Source organism: Vigna unguiculata, chromosome 1, assembly GCF_004118075.2.
Source record: "Vigna unguiculata cultivar IT97K-499-35 chromosome 1, ASM411807v1, whole genome shotgun sequence".
Lineage (NCBI taxonomy): Eukaryota > Viridiplantae > Streptophyta > Magnoliopsida > Fabales > Fabaceae > Vigna > Vigna unguiculata.
This window is the reverse complement of record NC_040279.1, coordinates 13567020-13589472: the sequence shown is the minus strand read 5'-3', so window position 1 is coordinate 13589472 and position 22453 is coordinate 13567020.

Genomic DNA, 22453 nt, shown 5'->3' with positions numbered 1-22453 from the left:
TAATAGATCTCTGTCTACTATGCTAAGGGCAATTTTGAAAGGAAACCAAAAATCTTGGGATGAATACCTTCCCCATATTGAGTTTTCCTACAATAGAGTAGTTCATAGGACTACTAAGATCTTCCCCATATGGCTTTAATCCACTCATTCCTATGGATTTGTTACCACTTCCTACATCTTTTGATTTAATTCATAAAGAAGGGGTGGCAAAATCTGATTTTGTTAAGAAAATGCATAAGAGGATTAAAAGACAAATCCAACAACAAACTAAGAGGTATGCTAAGTACAACAATAAGGGAAAAAGGAAAATGATTTTTGAAGAAGGGGATTGGGTGTGGCTACACCTTAGAAAAGATAGATTTCCAATGAAAAGGAAGTCTAAACTTAGCCCTCGAGGTGATGGTCCCTTTAAAGTGCTGAAAAGAGTCAATGATAATGCATATAGGCTAGAGTTGCCTGAGGAATATGATGTACATGCCACCTTTAATGTTGTTGACTTAATACCTTTTGCATGTGGTACAGATGATGAGGCAGAAGTTTCAGATTTGAGAGCAAATCCTTCCCAAGAGGGAGGGGATGATGAGATGCCTCTAACCAAGGGACCCACAACAAGAGCAATGGCTAGGAGGATACAAGAGGAATGGGCCTCCAATGCGCATACAAGGCCAAAGATGAACTTTACATGGGCCAAGGAAGTTGTGAAGACCTAGCCTAAGACTCTTTGTTTGTAAATATTAGAATAGGGTTTATTTTTGGGCCTTGTATTTTGGGCTTTGTAGAATAAGGTTTTTGTTTGGGCCATGTATTGGGCCTTGGAGGGGTTTTGGGCTTTGAAGAGAATTGGACCAAGGAAGAGTTGGGCTTGAAATTGGCCCAACAAGAGGGAGAGCGCATTTGTGAGAGGATCTAGATGCTTCTTGCTCCAAGCTTGGTCACCAAGCTTCTCTTATGCGCCTAGAAGCAAGTCCTATGTGACTTTTAGGTGGCAAGTCACTCTTGCCTCATGCTCTCTTTTTGGCTCCAAATACCACATTCTAGATCCTTTTTCCCTCCATTTTTCTAGACCACTTAGTTCTCCTTTTCTACTATAAATAGAGAGCTTAGGACCCTTGTATTTTCATTCATGAATATAGTAGAGAAACTTTGTTGAGATGACTCCAGACTCCTCTCTTTTTGTGAATCAACTTAGGCTAGAGTTCTCCTTCTTTGTTTCCTTTAGCCCCTTCCTTGAGTGTTGGCCCAACCTTACTTGAGAGCTTCTCCAAACACCATTGTCGCACCACTTCCCCTCTCATCTTCTAACTTCCGCACCTTCATCCTTCTCCATGGAAGCTTCATCAATTCTGCATGGCTTCTCCTTGGCTTCCTTACTCTTGAAGATGGACTCATCATCCCTCCATCATTTTTTGACATCATGGTACATTTACTTGTTCATCTGGTGAGAGAAATAAAGTTTTGTGGACAAGTATACTTAAGATGGATGTATCTCATTCAACGTTACATGAAGATTTTTAAAGGGTATGTGAAAAATCAATATTGTCCAGAAGCTTCAATGATCGAAAGGTATATTGCTGAAGAAAGTGTCGAATTTTGTTTAGGTTACATGGAAAAAGCAAAACCGATAGGAGTTCCTCAGAGCTCATGGTTGAACAGGTGTTCTATAAGTAACAACATCCGAGGTGTGAGTGTGGTTACCAAAGATCGTGAAGAGTTGATGCAAGCACACCTATACGTATTGAACAACACAGATGAGGTAACGCCTTACATATTTGCACACAAAGTCATTGTGAAAGAGAACAATCCAAGACAATAAGAGAAATGACATTTGAGGGAGCATAATAGAACATTCATGCCTTGGTTTAAATCTGAGGTTTTGAAAGATTTGCAATGTTCTGAGACTTTGATGTGGTTAGCGAATGGGTTGAAATTTGATGTCATCTGTTGTACAGGGTATGAAATCAATAATTGTACATTCTATACGAAGTCTCTGAATGATAAAAGTACAGTACAAAATAATGGAGTCAGTCTTGAAGTTGAGTTGCAACAATTTTCTACATTTAAAGATGAAAATCCCGTAGTAGGATCAATGACATACTATGGTGTAATACAAGAGATATGGGAGGTTAATTATACCATGTTTACTATTCCACTGTTCAAATGTAAGTGGATTGACAATACGAGTGGTGTCAAAATAGATGAATCAAGAATGACTCTAGTTGATTTTTGAAAGGTGGGTTATCGAGACGAGCCATTTATCATGGCAAAACAAGCATCTGAGGTTTTCTATGTTAAAGATCTTGCATTTGAACTTTGGTTTGTCGCTCTTCATGAAAAAAAAACAGATTGAACCTAATGAAGAGAATATGAGTGATCTTAATATTGTTGTCACCCACCCATTTAGAAGAACGATAAATGTTGATGAAATCCATCTAGTTGATGATGTACATGCAATTCGAGAAGATCACGATGAAGGAATATACATATAACCAATCAATAACTTTATGTATGAATTTCATGTTCTTGTTAAAATTTAGGTGTTTTGTTAAATAATGTTTTATATGTTATTTTATATGTTTCTTATTAATGTTTTTTTTATGTTTTCATTTCACAGATACATGGCTGAACATCATACTTCATTAGAGGATGAAGCACCTACTAAGAGACCCACCAGAGGAGCCACTAGGTTGAGACAACTCTTAATTAGAAGAGCTAGAGGTGAGAAAACACATGTTGATATCAACGTCGACACTGGAATGCCTAGTGGTCGTTATACGAACGTCTTCAAAAGCTATTTAGGAATGTTGGCACGAGAGAGAATATCAATCCTTACTCCATATTTTGATCATGTCACTGAAGTTGATCGGGAAATGATATGGCAGGATTTATTGGTAAGTAATATTAATGTTATTAACATTATACTTTGATTTTGTTGATAATATGTTAAATATTATTGATGACATTTTATATATTGTAGCTAACATTTGATATTCCAAATGTGGCGACGCTTAAATAAAAATGTTTGTCATCCATGGCTGAGAAATTTCGTGGTTTTAAGACCAAGTTGACGTCTAGGTATGTCTTTGGATATAAAAAGGATGAAAATCCATTGTTGAAATACACTTCGATTGATGAAGATACATGGCATTAGTTTCTTAAGCTTCGGACATCTGAGGGATGGCAGGTATGTTTATTAGAAATCATCAATAACACAATTGATAATTATGCAAAATTTTAACTAATTCATAAAGTGGGTTTTATATGTTATAAGAAAAGAGAAAAAAGGCCCAAAGCATAAGTGCTCAACATAAAAACCGGCACATATTATCTCGTGGTGGGTATAGAAAACTTGAAGAGAAGATAATGTCAGAAAAGAAAAAATCTAGGTCTTCCACCTTCTGAAGGTGAAGATACTAAGTGTTCCTGCAGAGAATAGATAAGATGAGTTAGGCACAAGTATTACCTTATCAATAGTCTGCCATCTCCTCAATAGGCATCTTCTTGGTTTGCATATGTAGCTTATATCTACTTAGACCCGGGAGGGGTTACTTGCAGAAGGGACTCCGAAGCTCAAGTCAACAAAATCTCTCAGAAAATCAAATCTGGTGATTAGAGAAGTAATGAATGCGTACCTTTAGTTCGTGGGGTCCATGCATATTTATAGATTATTAATTATGTCTCGCCACGTCATGGGTTAGGCCCTTGTTTGGGTTGTAGGTGGGCTTGGGCCCTAGTTTAGGCCCTTAGTTCGATTATTGTGGGCTTGATGAATCTCATAGAAATGTTATGGTTTTGTCAAGTTCTTGGTTAGTTTTCTGGAGTTAACGACCGAGGCCGGTTACTCCTTAGCAGCCTAGGCCGCTATTGTTGATTTGGTTTGCTTGATCAATGTTGTTCCTTAGCAGCTATTACACTACATTACAGGATTCTTTGGTTGAGCAGAGCTCCCAAGGAGGATTCATTCCAGAAGGTCGTCATGACATACTTGCTGCTGAATTTGGACGGCCTGATCACCCTGGACGTGTGTGTGGTGCTGGATCAGGAGTTGGCATACACCAATTTTTTGGTTCCTCCTCTCGTCAGTCTTTATGTAGTCATGGTGCTGATTATGAAAAAAGAATGAAGGAAATGATCACTACGCAAGTGAGACAAGAACTTATGTGCCCATTTGAGCATTATGGCATTCGTTTGCTAATGGATCCTCTGCCAGAACTAGACCCATTTGTGCCTCCCACGGGTAAATTTGTTTTCTATAAGTTATGAATTGAATATATAATATTTAGTAAAGTAATTGGAGCTTGCACGGGGACAAGAGGAACTCAATATTACCATTAATTAGTTATGGATGATGTAAGTCTTTTAGTCATTATATATAGTTATTTGATATATTTATCTATTAACTTATATCAAATCAATTTTATGTTTAGGTATCTGCCTGGTGTCATTGAGACTATGGGGCTGAATGATCTATATGGGTTTATAGACCCCTAACTCACTCATGAAGGCAACAAGTTTGATGACATCCAAGCATATGTGACCAAATGCTTTCAACTCGGAAAAGAAATTTATTTTGTCCCTTATGTTGCTGGGTAAGTCATTTTTGTTAACTTATGAATATAATCAGTCATTTTAATGCATAACAATGAATTTATTTTCTTATCAGGCGGCATTGGCAATTACTTGTGGTTTCCCTAAGGGAGAACCTTGCTGTGTGGTTTTGCTCTTTGCATCGCCCTCTCCCAATCCATCTTAGACAAGTGATAGATTGGTAAGAACCTCAATATCAATCTTATGAATATGACATGTTATATAAAAATATCCTAACTTATTCCCTATATCATAGTTCAATTGCTGCACATAACATGTTATTAGGGAGATCAACGATTAAGGCAAAATGTCTTGTATGGTGTTCCCTCCAAGTTTGATATTTCTATCCATATCTTTATAATTGTTTGCTTGATTTTCTTCCTTAATTAATTGTAACGTTGTTGATATAATGTAGTGTAATAGAAACCGGCTCATGTGAGTGGAGTTACTATATAATGCAATGGAAGACAACCGTTGTGCGTGCTCGTATTACAACAAATTGGGAAACGGTAATATATATTTGAATTAAAACGAATACTTTGCAATATTGCCTTTTTATATACTAACTTAACTTAATCTATTATTTTGTAGACATTCAAGAGTTCTGTCGCAATTCCCGCAAAGTCCATAAAGTTTGGTAGGATATCATGTGCCAAATATATAATTGAAATGTACAATAGTATTGATTAGGACATGTATCTGGATTGTAAATGATTTGGAATTATCTTTTAAATGAATTTAAATTGTGGATGTGTTATAAAATATTCTGTTATGGTTTGTGTTGGGTGCTGAACAAAATTTGCAGGTTTAAATGTGGGAATAACACCAAAACAAAAACTGTATGTAAAAAATACCATATATTAGGCCTCGGTTCATACTAGAACCGAGGCAAAAAGGTTATATATGGCCTCGGGTCAAACCAAAACTGAGGCCAAAAGATGGTCGAATTTTTTACAAATTAAGAATTAATGGCACATATGGCTTCGGGTAGGCTCGAACCGAAGCAAAAAGGTGGAGCTATATGGCTTCATGTGCTTTCGAACTGAGGTAGAAGGGTGCTCTATGTCTTTGGTTCAAAACTGAGGCCAAAAGCATTCCCCTTTTGGCCTCGTCCCAATATGCTTCGGTCAGGGAACTAGTGCAGAATATTAAAAACAACCGCTGCCAAAGCCCCTTCCTGCACGAGTGTAATGAAGATGCTGGTGCGCGATGCAGATCTGTATAGGTTCGTTCATGGTGGCCAACAGTGCTGCAGTGGTGGCTCATCAAGCATGGTGTGAGTGGTGCAGCGTGATCTGACAGTGGTAGCAGCTGCAAGGTCTGCAGGTGCTACAGTTTGAAGAAAGTGCTAGAGAACGACGTCGAGCATGGCAGCTGCCGGCGAGATCGATGGCTGACGGTGGTGGGCTGCTGTTGGATAAAGGTGCTTAGGTTTTGAGGGAAGAAGAGGATGATGATGTGGCACTACTTCATTGGACAAATTCTTTAGTTGAGATAATGCCCACGTGGCCTCTTCTAGTTGGTCAACTCAATTAGTGGAGGATTGGCATATGGAAGCATCTGAGTGCATCTAGTTTATGTGGTAAAAGGGTGCAACTTAGTAAAAACTAGGGGTGCATAATAGGCTTTTTAAATGGTCCACTTGCAGAAGGAGTGTGTAAAATAAAAATTAGGGGTGCATAAGTGATTTTTCCAAAACTTGTTAATTTCATCCTTATTTAAAGGTGGTTTGTAACTTCAATCAATTTATTTTCCCACCTTGAATGAGCTTAGTCTTAACTTCAACTGCATCAACAAACGTCAAAATATCCAAAAATAATTTATACAGCTAAAAATAACTTTTTAACACATTTTTATCACACAAGCTCAAACATCCTAATTAAAAGAACTATCAATTAAATCACTCTTTAAGCACACAAATTTAATTAAATAACCATAATTAAACATTGAATGAGGGCACAAAAAACACTCATCAGACGGAGTGATGGAGGTTTCGAGTGAAGGTGAGGTTTTGAGTGATGTCGATGATGGAGTTTTCGAATTAGTATAGAGGTTTCGATTGAGTGGAGTCTGCCAATTTTTTTAAACTTACTAACTTAAACAAAACCAGTAAAATATTAAATAATAATGTTGTGTCTGTAACTTAAAATTATTATATTTTTAATAGAAAATAATATAATTTTTACATACGAAAATATTTTCGTAGGTAAATTTTTTTAAATAATTTATATATATATTTTTATAATATTTGTTATCTGCATTTAATTTCATAGGTAACGCTTCGCAAAAAAAATTTCGCCAAAGTAATTTGTTTTTGTGTACGAAACTTTCGTATGTAAATTACTTTTATTTTACCTACGAACTTTCATTTTACCTACAACTACTTTTCGTAGATAAAATAAAATTATCTACGAAAAATATTTCGTAGATAATTTTTCCTAGATAATAACCAATTTTCTTGTAGTGGATGTTTAAGTGTTTTTGTTTTTCTTTTACGATTGCCATGGTTTCTTTGTCTATTGGTTACGTTGCATGCACAGTTTGTGGTTCCATTGTTGCGGGATTGTTATTTGGCATGATGCATGGTCTACTTTAGATGGGTGAATCTTTTAGGTTTCATTAACACTTCATACCACATGCTTATTTCTCTCTTATCACTTGTGCATGGAATAGAATCTAAGGCCCACATATACATTTAAGTTCTCTTTCTTTAAACTCTAAAGGGTTGTAGTCCTTGCTTTAATAGTATACTATGATATACATGAAAACATATGTTTCCTTTAGCATGGTGTGTTATCCAAACTTTAGTTAGGATATTCAAAGGGTTGCATGTATTCATTTAAGTGCGGTGGTGTTTTAATGTGATGCTTTTGGGTACATCCCTATGGTTTTTGGTTAGTATAAGTACATGGGTGTAGTGTAATGTTCCAATACTCTCTAGGCAACCACATAAAATTATGTTTTCTTGCTTTTAGCTTTCTAGGTGCAGTTCCTATTTTCTTCATCTTTCTTTTATTCTCTTCTAGTTTTGTAGTGGCTGGTTTGACAGCCATGCATTCGGTACAACTTTATGGTTTGGTACTTTGATGAATTGGGGTAGTATGCATGAGTGATATGGGTTACGTTGGTGTTTCACGTTTTCTTTTCGTTTCCATTGACCAAATTATTCCTTTCTTTAGCTTGTAGTGATGATGTGACCTTTGTATGGATTGTGGCAGTTTTCTTTAGATGTGTTTTTGAGAGTAATAGCATGTACATAAGGGTTTAAGGGTTTAAGTTACAGCAACACAATACACGTTTTTATTTCCTTCCCCTTGCGCATAATGTAAGACCCGAGAAAAATTAGACTAAAGGGAAACACATGAAAAAACTTAATGGCTTAATTAATATTTTTGATTTATTTAATTTAATTAGGTTATTAAATTATGAAATATGAAATAATTATTTTTTGAGTGATTTAAGTTGTTGCTATATTTATAATAATTATTTAAGTGATGTAAATTATTGTTTTATTTATGTTAAATTTTAATATCATATATAATGTTGCGAATAAGTGTATAAACATTTGGTGCGCTTTATGTCATGAGAATTCTTGTAGTCAGTGGCTAATGTATGAGGTTGTGTGTGTGTGCAAGTACAAGAGTTCAATCTTTGTTAGCTAAAAAATGGGTTTACGTTCTCTTATTTTATTTAACTAATTAATTATGGTGGATGGACACGATAAGTTTATATTTTATTCGTGCACAATATATATTGAGAAAGCTCGTAGTGTGGTGGTTATTGTGTGTGCTAGTGCGAGAGTGTTTGTGTTCAAAACTACTACAGCCTATTTTATGCGGCATGCAGTTTCTATTTTTTTTTGTTGCTATATTTTGTTAACGTTACTGCCATATATTTTAAAGTGAATAAAAACGGTAAAATTTTGTTTATCTTTTCCTTCCCATATTCTTTCTTTAGTAGATAACCTAGGGTTAGGTTTGGGTAGATGATAAAAACCCCTAGTTTTAGGTTTTAAGGGGGAGAAAAAGAGAAAACGGGAGGGAATGGAAGAGGAGCCGTGAAGAGTGAAGGTGGAAACTGGGAGGAAAATGTTTATGGAGCGTTGCAGAACCAGGTAGGGGAAGCCAACCTTGTTTTCTTCTCTTGTTTTCTTGATGCTTGATGAATGAAGCTTGACCTTGTCTTTTTCTCTTTTTACACTTGTTTTGATTGTATCATTTATGAACCTAGCTTGTTGTGTGTATGCCATGTTTCTCGTTTTTTTCTTGTTGTGCATGTGTGGCTGTAAGGGTGATGTTGAACGTAAGTTTTGGAATTCTTGAAGTTTGCGTACATGGTATTTTGGGGTAGTAATCATAGATGGTGCAGCTATGCTTGCCTTGTTGCAATCACGATGAAAACAAAAGGAATTTAGGTGCATCACCAGTCTTTCTTTGTTTGTTTTTACTCTGCCACAATTGTTATTTCATGCAAGGTTACATTTGATGATTTTGTGGGGAATGGTTACTTTTATTCTGTTAATGTTTAATTACATATTGGGTTGGTTGTTCATGTTGATTTCGTTCATGCTTAATGATTTGGGTTGATTGTCACAGATAAATGGATGTATGCATTGCTTAATTGCATATTGAAACACGTTTTTAACCCTCACTTAGTGGGTATGAACGAGTGGATTGGGTGAGACAAAAAACCCTAATTACGTGACCTGTGATGAGTAAAATTGCATTCAAATTCAAGGAGTCAATACTATTTTTAATTTGTTTTATTAACATTTGGAAAACTGTTGAAATATATTTTCATAATTCTACAATCTTAATCTGCCAAACCTCCATTTTTGGTGTTGTGTTTGAATTTAGGAATTGAAGCTTTAATGAAAATATTGGATGTTGGGAGACGACTTGGTTCAACTTTCGGATACTGCATTTAATCTGTTTTAATTTGGTGGGGTATGACCTCTATCACGCACACCTCCATGCGTCTGCAAGGTGATTAAGCCTCATGATTCAGTGTCATTGGGCGTAAGCCAATCTGCAACAACTTTCACACTCTCTTACACTTACGAGGCAACGAACCACGTACAACACTCATTTCTGCCTCAAACTCTTAGCTGCTAGGGTTCTTCTCATGCTTCGCACTTTCACACCAGCCAATCCGCATCTGCACGCATTTCACACCTTAGAGTTAGGGTTTATCTATGTTAAAGCTTATGTTAAGATTTCAAACCCTAGCCTCTAGAGATCATATCGCCGTTAGGATCCTATTAAACGGTGTTTTCATTTCTTCTGTTCCGTTTTCTTTTCGGTTGACTTCATCTATAAAAGGCAAACCAAATGCTTTGTAATAGTAGCTTAGATGAATAAAATTGAGGTTTAATCCCTTTATTTGTCAACTCAACTTCCTAGTAGAGGATTTCTCCTCCTAGGGTTTCCAAAGCACTGGAACAAGAAAGATTCGAACAAAATCGAGTCTCCCGCTGTGTTTTCAGTTGATTCCACCAAACGAATCAACCTTTAGAGGTCGTTCCGGACGTTCACCCTCGATTGGAGCCAATTTCCACTGATTAACGGCGCCATCGGCCTCATCAATTATTCATGGCACCAAGCAGAGTCTTCACATTGGTACTTATGAAGAAACTGAAGCAAGGGAAAGGTTTTGTTCAAATTAATTCACTTGGCTTAGTAGAACGCAAGTCATTGCTTTGCACTTAAACATCGGATGAAGACATCTGACTTGGGTTAGCAGTACTTAATTCATTGCTTTGTAATTACGTATGAGATTAAATGAAGAAAGTAATTCTATCACTGAATCAAATATGTTAGTGTTTATAATTATTTATTAAAGTGAAACCCATAACACCTTGGTCTCCAGTTATTGAGTTTGACATTTTTTAAAAGATTGGGACTCATTATCTTGTCTACCGTTCCACTAACAAACACAATAATCAACCTTTTCACTGTAACAACTTTACAAAACCTAAAGCATAGTTTAGCACTTATTCGCTTGTAGGTTTGAACATATATTGGAAACAGTAAATCAACCATCAAAACCTGTTAATATTTAATTTGTAGTGTCAAAGTTGGCAAAACAGTAATGAATGAATTATATAACAACTATCTCCAATAAAATTCAATTACATGGTCTATCCTTTAATTCATGATGTTAAAAAATCCAAAACAACGTGTCATTTACACCATATCATGTTCAAAACTCATCAATCTACTGTTAGGAATACAAAGGTGTTGAATTGAATTGCGTAAAGAACATTGTCTTAGTGAATATTTTATGAATCCATGACCCAATCACATAACGTTGTCGTTGATGCGATCAAATTAATACTACTTATCTATAACAACTTTAGTAATGTTACAAATTAGTCACACAATGAACACGGAATTGGTTTTTAACAAATTAGTTCTTATAAAACTATACAAAAGAGTTAGTCAAATAAAATAATATAAATATGAAAGGATTAATATAAATAAAGAAAGAAGTAGAATTGAAAGGATAAAAAAAATAAAAAACAATAGTAAAGAAAATAGATTGATTCCACTACTTTTTCAAAATAGATCCATCATTGGTTACCCAAAGATTATTGCTCAATTAATTATTGTTGTAGATTTGCAAATTAATCAATGTACAATCTCAATTAATTTGTTGGCGTTCTCACTTTTAACCAAAGTACAGTCTCAATTAAAAGTGAGAATAAACTTGTCTATTTAAGGGGACCTCCAACACTTGTACAAGGGTTGAACATTTTGGAGAATTTATACACTTTGTGTTTCAACCTTTTGTGAGAGTATTCCTCCTTAGGGAGTGGAGTTCTTTCAAGCCTTATCTTGCCTTGGCAAGTGGCGGCATACACCACTCATCTTCAAGGTTGCCATGGCTTCTTCTAGCCTAGCCTTGTAGTGGCGTGAAACCTCCATTCCTCCCCTTTCGCTTGCTTTTCATTTTATGTTTATTTACTCTTCTTGGTTTATATTGTTTCTATTATATGTTTTACCTTTTGGTTTCTTACTCTCTATCAATCCATCCTCCTCCTCTCTAGAACCTTCACATCTAGATAGCTTGTTATCTTAATGTCCAGTGGGGATTTCCTTGGTTTTCTTAATCAATCATCACCATATTCATTAATCTTCTAAAAGGAACAAGATAATCCTACATCATTGGCCAAGCAAATTCAAGAAGAGTTAACAACATCTAGTCAAGGTGAAGCTAAACTGCTTTTCACTTGGGCCATCATGGAGCACTTTTATACCTTATATTAAGGGTCATGTAGTGTAGGTTTTCCTTTGAAGGCCTTGTATTATGGGTCATGAAGTGTAGGGTTTTAAAAACAATCTTGCTTAAGCAAGGGCCATCATATGTGCCTAGCTTAAACAATTCTTTGATGTTTAATTATGTTAATTTAGCTAGCTTAGGAAGGGCGTCCCACACATGCCACATGGCAGACCCTTAATGGATTGTTCTCTTACAAAGGTAATGGCCATGTGTCATTGTCTTATAGGAGACTTTTCATATAGTAGCTTTCCATATGGCAGCACATGAGTGATTCATTTTGTGAGAGTGAGGATTGCCACATGTCAAGCTCTTTTTCACCCCTTAATGGAGAGTTCTGTTACAAAGGTAGTGACAATGTGTCATTGTTGTAACATGTCAGTCGAATATTACTAATTTAAATAAAAAGAAAAACAATATTAATAAATAAACCTTATTTATTATAATGTCTTTCCAAAAAACACGGGAAAATTAAAATCCTCATTAATCGTCATTCATAATAAATACAAATTAAACTTCAAGTATTTATATTTCCAAAATTGGGAAATCTAAATTTGAGTTCAAAGTAATCAAAGTAAGCAATAATAAAATCAAATCCCTAAGCATCCCGCTCCGGCTCTTTGCCTCACCAACATCACTTACAACATCATCTACTCTCATGTAACGAATTACACCATCATTGCCAAACACAAGCAAATAGGGTGAGCTAACAATACAAATATATAGACACAATTCAGATATATCTGCACACACTAATCAAAGAAACTACATCCTCTAATTCCATACCACATGGCCACCACCAAGTTAACCACATTCTACATATTTCGATGATAACCTCAAGATACCCTTTGTTGCCTCCACCTACAAGCCAAAACTTGTAGAACATGTGCGAGAAACATGCTACGGATCACACTTCATAACGCTAGGTAGAGTTCCCAATACGAACCATAGTTCGTACTCTCGACACAAGATTAGCACATCACTAGCCACAACCTGTGATTGCTCAATCAAATGGAGACCATCCGTACAAGCTACAACTCACACACTCATGTTGGAAGTCCCACATTGACTAGAGATAAGGCCAATTTATAATATATAAGTGAGGTGTAAATCTTACCTTACAAGCTAGTTTTGTAGGTTTGAGTTAGGCATAAAGCCTACTTCTAACATGGTATCAAAGCCAAGTTAGAGCCTATCCAGGTGAACTTTCTTGGACATTTTGTTCCACCCAATATTGGGCCACTAATCGACCACCCACTAATTTCTTGTCCCACGCACGAGATGAATATAACTTGGCGTGAGGGGGTGTGTTAGAAGTCCTACATCGACTAGAGATAAGGTCAATTCATAATATATAAGTGAGATGCAAATCTTACCTTAGAAGCCAGTTTTGTGGGGTTGAGTTAGGCTTAAAGCCCACTTCTAACACACTTGCCAATCTGAGCCACAACTCAAGGAATGCTCGTGTTCATCTGCCATCCCGATCTACAACTCAAGAGATGTCATTCTAAGCCACAACTCAAGGAATGCCACTGTTTCCCCTTTATCCTGAGCCACAACTCAAAGGATACCATTTCGAGCCATAACTCAAGGAATGCCACAACAAGTCCATCTTTAAGGGTTCACCCAAAGCTCTGTAGACCACGCACAACCACAAGAACCAAAACATTGCCCCTGCGTCACCGCTTGGTGCAGCCTGAGCGCCGCCAGGGGGAAACCAGTTACAAACCGCCTGCCGGAGCACATCTACCGTCAGGCGCCAAGTATCACTGCCAGGCAAGTATCGCCTAGCGGGACGAACCTCACCGCCAGGAGCCACACGTTGTAGGAACCCCCTATTTGTAGCTTTCGCTTGGCGGTTTAGACCTCATCGCCAAGCGCTACACCAGTACAGTGAGGTTATTGGTTATTTTCCACCTTAGTGCCATTTTCTAATTCATCCAAACAACACAACATACTTCTCATTTCGTCGTGAATCACTAAGCATCTTTTACAGGTTGCAGTTCATCTCACATATACTTTACATAGATTCACAACCCCAATCATTCACTCATCTAAACTAGTCTAAGCCTAGATTCAATTAAGTACTACCACCTCATAAACTCATACTACAGTCCCCCAATAGTACCTATTTTTTGTCATGGTCCTAAATAGTACATCCATTTCACAACATCTATCATATCACATTGCCCTATCCTTTAATATGCCACATGTTCATTTATTCACAATTATGATCAAATTACTTATAAGTAAAAACTAAAAACAAAAGCACTCTGCCTATAATTAACTTATACCAGCCACTACATCATTTTATAATATAAGCCACAAGACCAGTTACAACACCAATTTCCATTCCATTCTTCAATTCACATCCCATTTCATTAATTATGCTTTCTCTCTAACACCCAAGATAATTCATGATCTGTCTTTTCACTAAATTTTCATAACTATTTTATCCCAAAAGTTACCACAGAATCCAACCCGACCCCATCACACCTATAATTCAAGAATTCCCTTTAGAGATCGTGTTATCGCCTAGCGGCACATTATATCCCACCAAGTGGTGCATCAGTTCTGGGAAAAATCCCAGGTTCTGTTGCACCTGCTAAAGTTTCACAAAACCCAGTACGCATCCCTTTGTCTAATCTCGTAATCAGTCATGCAACTATACTTCCCAAGGTACTAAATATCAATTTAAATGATCATACCATCTATCACGTAATTTACACATCAAATATTCCTAAACTCATAATTTTCTCCAATTCACCAAACCTTACTACACATCCATGCCAAATTCATTAAAGTACCTTGATTCGCATTAGATTATTACACTCCTTAGTATCCCACTTGCTCTTATTAGATAAGAATGCATTCCCCACGATCAAAGTAACCCAGAACCTACCAAAACATAAAAATCCAATTAGTTTAGCTCGCATCACCTGGCGGGTGTTCATCACCGCCAGGCAGATCAAACAAAAACCCAGAAATTGGGTGAAGGAAGACTACCAGGCGGTTTTTAGGAAAAACCCATCAATTCAGTATAATTAGATAAGTCGCCTAGCGGCTTTGAAGGCTCGCCAGGTGATTTCTGGAAAATTTCCAAAAACAAGAAATTATACATACTAGGCATAGTTTAAGCATTCCAAAAATACATCCAATCATACAAAAGAGCAACATGAAACTATAAACATAGCGTCCAACTCCCCTAACCTTGATGCCTTGCTCAACTTGATAAATCCTTGAGTTCCCCCTTGATCAACACTAGCCTCCTTTGCTTTTCCACAATTTCACTCTTCTTCTCACTCACAATACTCAGTTGCTACTCTGAATTTTCTCTCCTCACAATGCACACCAATGATAGACTCCAAAAACCCCCCTCTCTCACCCTTAGTTGGTCTCTTAATCATGTCTTAATTAGGGTTAAGGGCTATAAAACGAGAATTGACAATGATCATTTAATGGTTGTTTTGGGGACAATTTTCCAACCTTCTTAGCTGCCCTCTGATGGCTAGGGTTTGTTTGGCCCTTTGCATTTGTACCACACCTAGCCGGCCTAGCCAAACACACTTCTCATCCTTTGCCGCTATAGCTATACCGGCAAAGACTGGGGGACTGGTGTACCACACCTAGTCGACTTAGCCTGATTATAGCCCCCAAAGACGTAAATAATCACCATGTATGAATGAGTAACAGTATCCGGCCTAAGCCGTTAAAGGATAACCGGCCTAAGCCGCTAACTTAGGATAATTAAGCAAGAACTTGACAAATTCAGAGCACTACCAACAAGGCCCCTAAGAGCCCACGATAATCGAACTAATGGGGCCTGGCCTAAGACTAAGGCCCACCTACGGTCTAAACAGGGGCCTAGCCCATGACGTGGCTAAATAATAATTAATGATCTATAAATATGTATGGACCCCAACAATTAAAGGTATGCGTTAATTACTCCCTTAATTACAAGATTTGACTTTCTGAAAGCTCTTTGCTGACTTAAGCGTTGGATTCTCTTCCGTTGGTAACCCCTCTCGAGAGGAAGCCTACTGAGGAGATTGCGGATTGAGGTAAGGTAACGCTTGTGTCTGACATATCTTATTTGTTCTCCGCAGGAACAACATTCATGCCAAAAAGAATTTTGGCAAAAAGAAAGCTTAATTCGTGTTTAACAAGGTTTGAACATACAACCATCCAATTCCAAAGCAAGTGCATAACCAATTCATGTTTTGTGATAATTTCTATAAATCTAGGATTATATTATTACTCATCATGATCAATCATATTATCAAAATAATACACAATTAAAATAACAAACAATTTGGATACATAGGACTCAAACCCAAGTCCTTTCAACATAACCAAGTACTCTCAACCATTTGAGCTAGTACTATTCCACATCATAAAACTCAGCATTAAATGTCATAAAGGCTCCCACTACCCACATTTATTAAATAATTATTTATTTAATTATTTAAATTCATCGGGTCTTAGAATTGTTCTATTAAAAAGGCTTTTCAAAAAGTAGCTTTCCACATGACAACACATGAGTGATTTATTTTGTGAGAGTGAGGATTGCCACATGTCAAACTCTCCTTAACCAAGATAGCCTTTTTAGGGTTTTTGTGCATGTTAGCATTCTAGGATTTTAGACCATTTATGAGACACCTTACTTTATAAATAGAGGTGTCTCCCCCATGTATTTATCACTTTAAGAATGATAATGTTACGATGCCAAAATTATTTTTGAGCCATACTTCTTCTCTTAGTCACTTGCTAGAGCATCCCAAGAGGTCCCTCTAGTACCCCTTTCTCTAAAGCTGACCTAACCTCTCTTAGAGCTCCACAAACAACCTACATCCCACCATTAAATCAACAAAAGCCAGAGCCATTTTCTTTCAACACCAAGCTTCCGCGAATCCACATCCACACAGTCACCATTTCAAGCTATGGCTCAACCTAGCTTGAGAAGGAGGTTATCATTAACTTAGCAAAAAAGAAAACCAGACCTAATGGAAAGGTACTACAACTCCAAAAATAACTATAAAGATGAAAAACACATGGCACAAGAAGGGAAAGTGAATCTCCATAGAATCAAAGTGGAACTATAGATCTAGAACAGAAAAACGAAAATGGAACAGAGGTTGGGGATTAGCTTATGTGGAGGAAGGAACGTTCTGCTAGCTCAGAGGAGGGTTTCGCAACTGCCCTAGCTCAGCTTCTACTTCAGAAAGGGAAGAAAGAAAATGAATTGTTTAGGAAAAAGGAGGCAGAATGGAAGTAAGTGAGTAGGCTGGAGGGGTTATGGGAAGACAAATGGGATGACCTTTGGCCCTCTAATTAAACCAGGCCCAAAAAGATTTAAAACAAAGAAGTGGGCTTTACATTCTCCCCAACAACAAAAATTTTTGACATGGAAAATTGAGACTTACCAGAAAGCAAGTATAGATATGACTTCCTCATCTCCTCTTCTAGCTCTCACATAGAGTCACTTGTCCTTCTATCCCAGATGATCTTGACTAGACTGATGAATTTTCCTGAGAGTTGTTTGGTTTGGCGGTCCTCTATACCAAATGGTTGCACTTCCACTGAGAGATCCTCTCTAACATGCACATCTTCAACCTTTAGCACATTTGACGGGTCAAGTACATACTTTGTCAACTAGGAGACATGGAAAACTAGATGGAGATTAGCCAACTAAGGAGTTGAGGCAATCTCATAAGCCACGGGACCAATCCTCCTCAAGATCTGATATGCACCAAGGAACTAAGGAGAAATCTTCCTTAAGAGGATAGCCCTTCCCACACTAGTGGTTTGGATCACCCTCAAGAACACATGCTCCCCAGATGTAAACTCCAAAGGTTTCTTTCTCTGATCAGCATAGGATTTCTCCCTACTCTACGAGGCTTTCAACCTTTCCCACCATATGCACCTTCTCGGTGGTCTGCTTTAATAACTCTGACCCAATTAACACTGATTCACCATCTGGATACCCACCCAAGACCAAAACTCTTCGTTCGAGCGAGATGCTTAAGTAAAACAGACTCCATTCTTTGCTAATCTCGCCTAGGGGAACCTGGTTCGCTTGAGCAAGAATTGCAGACTTTGACACAGTTTACGCACGCACACACTAGCAAACATGTCCAATTCATATCCCAAATCAATTTCATGCAATTGGAAACCATGCACAACATTTAAGGCATAATCTAGACTCAAACTGATCATCAATTTTTGAGTTTGAATCAAAATTTATGAATACAATACCAAACACTCATTATATTCATAGAATCGCATACAAAATTTGCCCAACAACACTAACCCAAAGAGATTCTAATTCACATCAAAATAGTCACAAAAATCATAGTGCACATGCATCAAAATCATGCAACCAATTCAACAATACCAAAAATTTAGGTTCAGCTCCCCTAACCTTGAATTTCCTTTGCTTAGAATTTGAATTATACATCTTTCCTGGAACACCAATGTCCTTTCCTTGATTCTCTCCCAACCAGCTCTCAAATGTCCCAATCCTCACTATTCACTCTCAATTTTCACACCCCTTCCAAAGCTCTCAGAAAAACAACCTCCAAAACCCCTCTTCTATCTCACAATTTGCCTTTTAAAGGGGCCTTAATGTGGTTTAATGCATAAAACGAAAAAAATGAATTTTAATGGTGAGTTTAATTTCTATTCAAGGCCCTTATTAGTTGTTTGTCAACCCCTCTTGGATTCCCCTTCTGCTAGGGTTTTCTCCACCTTTTCATATTCATGCCACACCAATTTTTATCAAAAATAGAGTTAAATTTGGCTTACCAAGGTTTGTACGCATGACCTTACCAATTACCAAGTACATGCACAATCATTAAAACAATTCATGGTTTGTGACAATTCTTATAATTCTATAATTATGTTATCACTCAACATGATCATGCATATTATTAAAATTAATAATAAATCAATAACACAAAAACGACATACATAGGACATGAACCCAAGTCCTCTCACACAATCAAGTACTCTCAACCATTTAAGCTAGTACTTTTCCACGTCATACAAGTCAATATTTAATGCCATAAAGGCTCCCACTACCTGCACTTATTAATTAATTAATTATTTAATTAATTAATTTTCACGGATCTTACACAAACAGGCAGATACAAATTGCGCCACATCCTTCTTCATGCTTTACCATCAAAAGGTCTCCTTGAGATCTTGGTACATCTTAGTCATGCCAGGATGAAACTAAAATGACTCTTATACCCTTCCTCAAGGATCAACCTTTTCACCTGTGCATCATTAGGTACACAAACTCGGCCTTTGAACCTCAGCACACCATCAACACCCACAACAAACTCCTTTACTTGCTCCAAATCCTAGCAACCCCACCACCTTTTGTAGATTACAATTCAAAGATTGTCTCTTCTTGATTACGCTTCAAAAGGCATTGGATATAGTTAGATTACTACATCTAATAAAGTCTGACCCCAACTCCGCTTGCAGCTTCATATATATGAACCTCTCAATCAACTCCAACTCCTTAATCACCAAGTGTGCCACATGCACTGCCTTCCTACTCAAAGCATCGACCACCATGTTTGCTTTCCCCGAATGATATAGAAGTTCAAAGTCGTAATCCTTCAAGAACTCTATCTACCTTCTCTACCTCATGTTTAGCTCCTTCTGATCAAACAGATACTTGAGGCTCTTGTGATCATTGAACACATGGAACTATGCACCATATAGGTAGTGCCTCCAAATCTTCAAGGTAAACACCATAGTTGCCAACTCCATATCATGAGTGGGGTAGTTATTCTTATGCACTTTAAGTTGCCTTGAAGCATACGCCACCACCTTCTTATCTTGCATCAACACATAACCCAGTCCTTGATGATAGGCATCATAATAAACCTCAAAGGGTTTACCAGCATCAGGGATAACCATAACAAGAGCACTCGTCAACCTCCGCTTAAGCTCTCGAAAGTTTTTCTTACACCTATTAGTCCAAGTAAAAGGTTGGTCCTTCTTAGTAAGTTGTGTCAACAATGACACTATCTTGGAGAATCCCTCTATGCATCTCTTATAGTAGCCAGCTAAACCCACAAAGCTCGTGATCTTTGTTACAGACCTAGGACATTCCCACTTTATCACAACCTCCACCTTAGTTGGATTTACCATTATTCCTTTATCACGTGCCCCAAGAACTGCACTTTCTCCATCCAAAACTCACATTTAGACACCTTGGCATACAACTACTTCTCCCTCAAAATACCAAGCATTATCCTCAGATGCTCGATGTGCTCCTCATGAGTCATGGAATAAATGAGTATGTCGTGTATGAAAACCACGACAAACATATCTAAGAACAACCTAATGATCATGTTCATGTAGTCCATGAACAAGGTTAGAGCATTGGTCACACCAAAAGGCATAACCACATACTCATAGTGCCCATATCTGGATCTAAAAGCTATTTTCTGGACATCTTCCGCCTTTACCAAAATCTGGTGGTACCCTAATCGTAGATCGATCTTTGAAAACACCAACGCTCTATGCAATTGATCCATCGGATCATCTATCATCGACAAGGGGTACTTGCTCTTGATAGTTAGCTTGTTCAACAGCTTGTAGTCCACACATAGTCTTAAGCTACCATCCTTCTTCTTGAGATAGGAAGGACATGATAACGTGGCAACCTCTGATTGCTCAATTTAGTGAGTGGAGGATCATGACATGTGTCATCAAGTAGTTAGATAGATTTGGAAGGTGAGGATTGCCACATGACATGATATGGTTAAGTGGAAGTAAGGGTGCAACTTAGTAAAAACTAGGGGTGCAGAACAGGTTTTTAGGTGGTCCACTTGAAAGATAGGAGTGTATATGTAATTTAAGGGGTGCAGAAGTGATTTTTCCAGAACTTGCTAATTTCAGCCTTATTTAAAGGTGGTTTGTAACTTCAATCAATTTATTTTTCCACCTTAAATGAGCTTAATCTTAACTTCAGCTGCATCAATAAACATTAAAATATCCAAAAATAATTTTATGCAGCTAAAAATCACTTTTTAATAAATTTCTATGACCTAAGCTCAAATAGCCTAATTATTAGAACTATTAATTAAATCACTCGTTTAAGCATGAAAATTCAATTAAATCCCCCAAATTTAAACATTAAATGAGGGCAAAAATTTGAACTCATCACACCCTCACACTTATCCTTTTGCACTCCTGGTCAAAAATTGAACAATTTCAAAATTTTATTCTGAGGTATTCCATATCTTCAATGGATCAAAGCAATGAACATCACCGAAAACAAATCAATCTTCTAGAAATCAAGTTGTCATGCACATACAAACGGATATATTCTATTTTTCACACATGAGTTAATATTTTCAGTTCACAAGATAATCAAATTTGAAAGAGAGCATACAAGTTAAATGTATATTTTTTCACCAAAATTCGCTCAAGTGTTTTGGCTTGTGTTTTACCCATGCAATTAAACACTCCTAATACTTAACAAGACTCTAATATTCACAACTCTTAGAAAACATACTTTCAAAGATCATGAGGACTTTTCATAAGTTATAACGGGGCCAAGGTAGGAAAAATTTTAGGATTTTTATCTTTTTGAAATAGTAATGTAGAAAGAATTATGGAGCATAGTTTCAAAAACAACCCTTTTTTATCCTTTGTTGCTTTTTTTTGGAAGCAATCATTTATTTCATCACTCTTTCATCAACAATTTTTTTCCTTTCACCATTTTTATAATTTTGTGGGTCAGATACTTACCCCTACACTTTATTTCTCAACCAATCTTAACACAATTCACTAGCTCCTTCTTTCTTCCTAAGGTAAGGAAGAACATGATCTTCTTCTTTTTAAGGTTTAGCAATAGGCTTGAAACAAGAAAAAACAGTTTAAAGCTCAAAGGGACTACCAATGGATCAATATCAAGGTGGGCTTTTTTTGCCAAGTAGCTAAAAAAACAATAAATGCCTCAATCATATCAAATCATGCATATTCACCTAAGATACAAAACAAAAGAATCAAGCGAAACATTTGAGTATAAACAAAACATGAGCAAGTCACTCAACTAAAATAGGAATGACATGTGGTAGTCCATCCTTTACAATAAAGCTCAAAACTCATAAGGTCAAAACTCTTTCATAAAAGATTTATTCCATAAACTCTCAAATCAACTCAATCAGTAAATCATAGAAACAATCCACTCATAGCACATGACTTTTATTTTCCCAGAATTATGATCGTCCTAGTTACTGAATCAAATCCCAAAAATCCAATGTCAATATCTTTTATTGAAAGCAGAAAAATATTTTTGTTGGTGTCAAAACCGGAATCGCGACGGGACAACGAACCAAAAAAAGAAAACGGGTTTAAAAAGAGATTTGGAGTCGCCACCATAGTTATTCTGGAAAACTATGGAAAACCATGAAAATAAGACAAGTCTGCAAAAAAAAACAGATTTTGGATCCGAGAGTCGGTTACGCGTAGGGAAGGTGTTAGCACCCTACGACGCCCACCCGAGGGCGGTACCTTTAATTAAATATGCAAACTGGATGTGATTTTCAAAATGTTAATTTTCCCC